Genomic DNA, 6,166 nt, shown 5'->3' on the forward strand with positions numbered 1-6,166 from the left:
AAGGCAAGGTTAAATATGAATGATATTAGCAGAAGTATAAGCATGACTCTTCAAAAACTCGTGAACTTTAAAATCTCTGCAAACCTGTGTTCAGTGCAGCAATATCACATTAAAATTGGCATGTACTTCTTCACTAGTTTCCATTTCTTCCTTTAAGCAACCAAAATTGCTAAACACTTCAGGAATCAGCTTTCCAGCTCTACTTACTACCAGAAGCCAAATCTTCTGGACACCCTCACAAGAGGAGTTAATCTGCACTTTTTGAAAGACTAGAGAGAGCAAGACAAAATCCCTCACTGATGTTGCAGCTTGGTGTCAATAATATCATTATCACAGAGACACATTGAAACTTTCCCAGGAGTGCCCCAAGCTCTGCTGTCCAGTCTGGAAATGACAAAATCAGATGCTGATGCAAGAGAATATGCAGCAGCAGTGAGTCTGTAACTCACTGAAATTGCTCTCAAACCCCAGTCTACTCTTTCTGCCTTTGGAACAGTCAGAAAACATAAGCCAGGAAGGACAGGCTAAATGCCATGTAATTTATTGCTCATGAAATTCATTGCCCACAGCCATCCCCAGCCCAAAAGTGTCCTGAGCACCAAGAAGCCACTAGTGTTAGCTATGAGTGAGGCATGTATGACTGGGTAAAACACACTTCCCATCCAAATGTCAGGTCTATATAGGACACCAGTATAACTGAGGCTGCCACACCATATTCAGCAGTATTTTCAGATGCAGAAACATGTCAGCTGGGGTGGTCTCCTAAGCCCAAATTCCCCACAAATCTGCTGTTGAACTGACTAAACTTAGATAAAAGTCTGGATTTGATTTCACTGTAAAAAGAGGTGGATTTTGATAGTAATTTTAAATAGACACTTTCACATAACCAGAATCGATCCAGTCTGCTGGTTGTTGCTACTTAAGTGACTTTCTGCAGGTGTCTGGTTCTAAACAGCAAGATACATTTCTGTTAGAGAGCAACATGACCACTGACATGGACTTCAAACCTCTTCCATATTCCACTACAAGAAAAGAGAGTAAATAAATCCATGCTTATGAGCTGTGGTGGCCTGTTGCCTTTCTTGTGTGTGCTCTTGTTAATGATCAACAGACTGAGGGAAAAACATCTAACAAGCAAACTGAGACTTGAAGCCTTCTCCTTGCAAATCTTCTTCTCCAGGTTTCTAAAAGCATTGTGCTTTTTAGCTGCTGGAATAAAAGCCTTCCAACCTAAAAGTCTTTGCACTTTGAACACCTCCAGTCAGAGGAGACAGCAAAGTTGACAACGCTGCAGTTTTAGATCTGTTATAACTCCTTTTATTGCCTGCTTTTGTGGTACAAGGAATTGTTTGCAAACTGGAATTGAACACTGGAAGCCCCAAAATTTCTTCCCAATATGCTAACTGCTTTGTCTCATAATCTGTATTCTGTGATGGCAGAGATTTCAATCCCTGTTCCTTGTCAGAAAGCTTGTTCATCTGCAGAGGGGGAAATACATGATGCATACTTCACTTGGATTTACTGCTATTTCATGCCACACAGTGCTGTGTTTTGAAATACCACCTTTTGGTCCTGGCTTAAGGGCAGATTCACACCCCTTTATGCTCCAGATTATGTCTAGGTAAAGCAGCTTTGTTAAACACAGCTTTTTATGTAGAGAACAAATAATTGATGACTTCTGCAGCTGTTCTAGTAAGTGGGGTGTTTAGCATCAAGGGAGCAAAGCCTGCGCTGAAACAACAGCTTGTCCTCTGGCATCTGTAGGGGCAAGTGACAGAAGTTCCTTCAAGTTCTGGTACACACCTGAGAGACACTAAAAGCAAGAGAGAGTTCTTCCTGACATCTCAGATACTGGCAATTACAAGACAGGAAAAACAGATTTTCCAGGCTCCTTTTGACTAAACACTAACAGGTAGCTTGACACATAACTTGAAACTTCAGCATCATGGAAAATGAAGCTACAGAAACATCACTTTGAGCAACCAAAGACCTAGAATTCACTGCTCCTCATAAGTATGTTTTCTCCATGTTAGCAGTGCTAGTTCCTGCTGTGAATGGGTCAAAGCTTAAGAAATATTGAAATCTCAACAGCTGTGCAAGATATTAGCATCAGTCATAGTACATAGGTCAGGACATTTTCAGTTTCTTCTGGTCAGCCTTATATTCCCATAGGGGTATGAGAAGTGAAGGACTTAGGAGCAGAACCGTTTGACAATAACCATTGTTGTTGAGTATCCATGATTTTGAATATTACAACAAAATTTAGAGACACAGCCTTTTTTTTTTTTTGAGGGGGTTGTTGTTGTTAGTTTGTTTGGGTTTTTTGTTTGGTTGTTGTTGTTGTTATTTAGGAAATAAGAGAAATAATTGATTGGGCTTTCTCAGTTTTTCAAAGGGTTTCTAGACCCCAGAGAATTAAAGGCAGAGGTATTGCTGGAATGCAGCAGATTTTTTTTTTCCTTATCATTTGTTTTCATATAACAAAGCAAAGCCACAATTTGAGCTAAAACTGTAAGTAAAAATTATCCCTACCTTATTTAACCAAAGCTGTCTCCTCTGGTACTAGCAACATTATAATCCTGTTTATTCTCCAGTGAGTTTGGTTTGTAGGTTCTTTGAGGGCAAAAGTCTTTGCTAAAGTAAAATAAGACACTGAGAGAAAATTCCACATTTTTATTCCTTAAACAAAGAAGATAAAACCCCAGAACTTCTCCCCTTCTGCAAATCCTCTTTGAAATAGCCCAATGAATTCAAATGGTTTAATGGTTCAAACTGAGCAAACACATAACCGCTTACTCTTTTCAACAAACGTGAATAACATAGAGCTATGTTGATAAGGTAAGGTTACTGAGGCACTTTGTTCTTACCAGAGCTTTAGCTTCTCTTGCTTGATGGACTCCTAACCAGCTTTGACTTTTCATTGACTTTCCTCACCTTTAATTTAAGACTGCATTGACTTTTCCTGTCACCTTAATCCATTTCTAGCATTAAATTGCTGCACAGCTAGCTATAATGCTACTCAGTATTGATTATATTCTTTCATCTCAATAATGTTTTGTTACATACATTGAAAAATAGTCCAAGAAGGTTCCTAGTGCTTTGCTGGTTTTTAGTAGTTAATAATTCCACTTTTTTTTTTTTTTTTTTTTTTTTTATATATATTTCATTGTTCACTTAAACCCAGGTCAGTGTTTTGGAGAAAGGAAAGCTGTAAATTACATGTGGTGCAGTGTCTATACAGAATGCATTTGATCTGTGGGGTTTGCCATAAATGACAGCTGATTGAGAGTAAATCCAGGTCCCAGCAGTGGCTTTCCAAGAGACTGAAGTCTTGTTCCCAGTGAGGATCCACATCTGGTGTCCAAGGTGAGTCATCACAGAAGGAGTGGGTGACAGGGAGAATGAAAGCTGTCTCAGCCTTGGAACTTCCCAAATATACAGCCTTCCAACAGGAAAACACAGCACCCCTGGGGATTTGAAGTTCATGCTTAAGACACTCAGAGAACCTCCACTACTGAGCAGGTACAGATGAGCTTCTCAGGTGTGCAGCAATGCTGGAGAAGTGAGACCTGTCCAGGATTGCACAGACAGTGCCTGCAAAGCCAGGACTAATTTCCTCCATGTCCTTGCCCTAAAATGGTGGCAATAGTTCCTTTTAATGCATGGGTTTTTCATGCAGGTTTTTACACCAAGGTTAAGACCTGTCCATTACAATAACCCAAGACTGATTAATAGGCATTTATTTCTTATGAAAGAACTGGAATTACAGAAGTGAGAAAATGAAATAAAATATAGTACTCTGCAGGCAACTACCAAATGGAATAACACTGTGTTAGCTGAGGCTTAAAATACTCTCTGGAAACTTAAAAGTTTCCTGGAGAATTACACAAGGAGATAAAATCTTTTTTTCCAGCCCCAGCATTTAAGCCTGAATTTATTGTTCCATGACAGGGTGTCTCCTCTCACCATTTAGTGGATCATAAAAAAGAAAACTTAATTTTTCTAGTAAAAAAATGACTCATGCTTTCAGACAGGCTCAGTGATGTTCCTGGCTGGGTAGGTCTTCAATGCTTTTTTGGTAGAGGAAGGATGGGAAATATCCATGAAAAATATAAAATGTTTTTAAAATTTTTTGCTAGAGGAAAAGTACTGTGTTCATTGCTGTCTGTCTCCTTGACTGTGTTGTCACTGAGCAGGCTCATTCCCTTTCTTGGACATTATGCAGGGGATGTAACATAGGGCTCATGGAGAACAAATCTTTCCTCCTGTAAGTCTGCAGACTCTCCCAGGGCAAAAAGGTGCACCTCTGGTTGTCCTCAAAGTCAGCCTGCTTAGGCAGACACACTGCTAAGAAATAAACTACAAAGTAATATGAGGTGATATGTTCCAATACACCTTCCTTAGCACCTTTAAAAGAAGTTTTTGGCTTGGTTTTTTTCCTTCTTGTGTCTTGTGTTTGATATCCTTTTTTTTTTTTTTTTGTCACTGATGTTAAGTCTTCTCTGGCTTTCCTTTATTCTTTCCCATAATATTAACAGAGCTGAACAGAGCTGTCTAATGCAAACCAGTCTGTACAGGTAAGTGCTGACAGGCATTTGTGGTGGTGTCTGTTCCTAGGCAGGCCATTAAAGCACACTCAGAGAAATTTGGTTTGTGTAACATCTTCCACCACAGACATATGATATGACCTCACAGAAGTCACTCTGATTTCCTTCATCATGTTCCCTCTCCTGCCCCTGGTCTCTCCGGCCCTGGTAGAGCAGAGCCCATCTCTTGACCACAGAAACCTGAGCTGTGCCTGCTACAAACTCTGTGTGCTAGGAGAATACAAATTAATGACATTAAACTGCTATTGAAAAGCCATATTGACTCACGTCTTTTATACGATATTGAAGCCCATACGGCTCTTAAACCTCTGTCACAGTTAATGCCAGCTTTCACTCATATCTTTGCAATTGAAACTCAGCAGGGGACTAATGGATGACCAGCTATTTTCTGCTAATACACCATAGAAATGAGTGTGCCTGATCAATTCTTGAAAACACTCACAGTGCAGAAAGTACTCAGAGAAAGTCGAAACTATTCTTTTTAAGAGAACATTTTTTATGCTCCCTGATTCTGCATTTAATTCTGTAAGTGTAGTTTAAAGGGCAAAGGGATTTTTTAAATTTCATTTCACATTCAGTCTCTTCTCCTGTCGCACTCCTGTGGAATTGCTGCTGCTGCTCATGCATATTGAGGGGCAATGTGCACCTTTGCTGGCAGAGTACATCTCTGCAGCTCATTCCCAGCCATTTCCCAGGTGCTTGGTACCGTGATAACATTGCAGCCCGTGGGGTTTCCCGTTTATACCCCTGTAACTTTTTCTTCCATCCTACAAAGGATTTACTTTTGCAGAAACTGTCTGTATTGTAGAGGAGGGTGGATGCAATGTCCTCATAAGCTCGTCAGCAGTTTGTGCTGCTCCTTCAAAGTACACCACATCCTTCAAAGCACAGCATGTCTTTCAAAGCACTGCTAACGCTTGCCTGTCAGCAAATGAGAAAGCAGGGCAGGAGCCAAAAGTTAAAGACCCAGGCTGCAGGTTGCTGCTGGGAAGCACACTGTTTCCAGGCATTTTGATATCAGAATTACTGCCTAGACCAGGAGTTAGCCCAGAGTGCCTTGTGCCTCTTTGTGGATTAGCAGGTTGTGCCATGATTAATGAATCCCTGCTCTTTCTTGTTTAGACAGAAGGTACACGAACTGTTCCAGTCAGCTTCAGTCTCCAAGAAAAAAAATTAGTACAGAATATAATGACACAGTAGGAAAAAAAAAGCCAGTGCTTCTGGATGATGGTTCTGCCCTTGCAATTCAGGAGGAGTCCTTGGAGGTGAGGAGCTCGTAGCCAGAGCATGCAAGGAGTGATATGGCATGTGTCCCAGCAGGACACCCTTCATTGCATGCCATGGCAGCCTCTGTGGTGTGTGCTGGGAGAGACAGCACAGCTGGCAGAGCATGTGCCAGTGCAGTTTGGGAGACAAAGCCACAGAGCCCTGCTGTTAGACTGCAAGCCACGGGGTAAAATGTCTCTGCTGCCACCAGGAATGTTTCACATACAACCTGTACAACCTGTACTTCTGTTCATTCATTTCTTTTCATACTTTTTTTCCAAAAATTGAAAGTC

The sequence above is a fragment of the Cyanistes caeruleus genome, chromosome 1, assembly GCF_971803275.1.
Source record: "Cyanistes caeruleus chromosome 1, bCyaCae1.hap1.1, whole genome shotgun sequence".
NCBI lineage: Eukaryota > Metazoa > Chordata > Aves > Passeriformes > Paridae > Cyanistes > Cyanistes caeruleus.